General features: G+C 37.3%; 1 protein-coding gene across 1 annotated transcript in view; it reads right to left on the reverse strand.

Annotated features, from left to right (window-relative positions):
* Positions 1 to 584, reverse strand: part of LOC102853936 (signal transducer CD24-like) — a 9,708-nt gene that overhangs the window by 8,688 nt on the left and 436 nt on the right. The window lies entirely within an intron of this gene.

Genomic DNA, 584 nt, shown 5'->3' on the forward strand with positions numbered 1-584 from the left:
ACACATAGATCAATGGAATAGAATTGAGAGCCCAAAAATCAGCCCATCTACATATGGTCAACTGATTTTTTACAAGGAGATGAAATCAGTTAAGTGGGGAATCGACAGCCTTTTTAACAAATGGTGCTGGCAAAATTGGAAAAATATCTGCAGAAAAATTAAACAAGATCCACACCTGACTCCATATACAGAAACCAACTCAAGGTGCGTCATGGATCTAGGACTGAAACCAAGGACTATGAACTTCATTAAAGAAAAGCTTGGAAGAATTCTAGTAGTCCTAATCCAGGACATAAACAGTCTCGCAAGTATCCTGAAAAATCTACAACCGGAGAAGATAAAATAGATGAATGGGACCTTCTAAGAATCAAATCCCTATGCACATCCAAAAACTTCTCCAACAGGGTAAAATGAGAAGGCACAGACTGGGAAAAAGTGTTTGGTAATGACATGTCAAATAAGGGACTTATATCTAGAATTTATGAAATCCTTGAGCACCACAACAAGATAAAGGTAAATAATCCAATTGAAAAATGGGCACAGGATATGAATAGACACTTCACCAAAGAAGACATTCAGATGGC

The sequence above is a fragment of the Elephantulus edwardii genome, unplaced genomic scaffold (genome assembly GCF_000299155.1).
Source record: "Elephantulus edwardii isolate Elephantulus edwardi_28Jun2011 unplaced genomic scaffold, EleEdw1.0 scaffold00184, whole genome shotgun sequence".
NCBI lineage: Eukaryota > Metazoa > Chordata > Mammalia > Macroscelidea > Macroscelididae > Elephantulus > Elephantulus edwardii.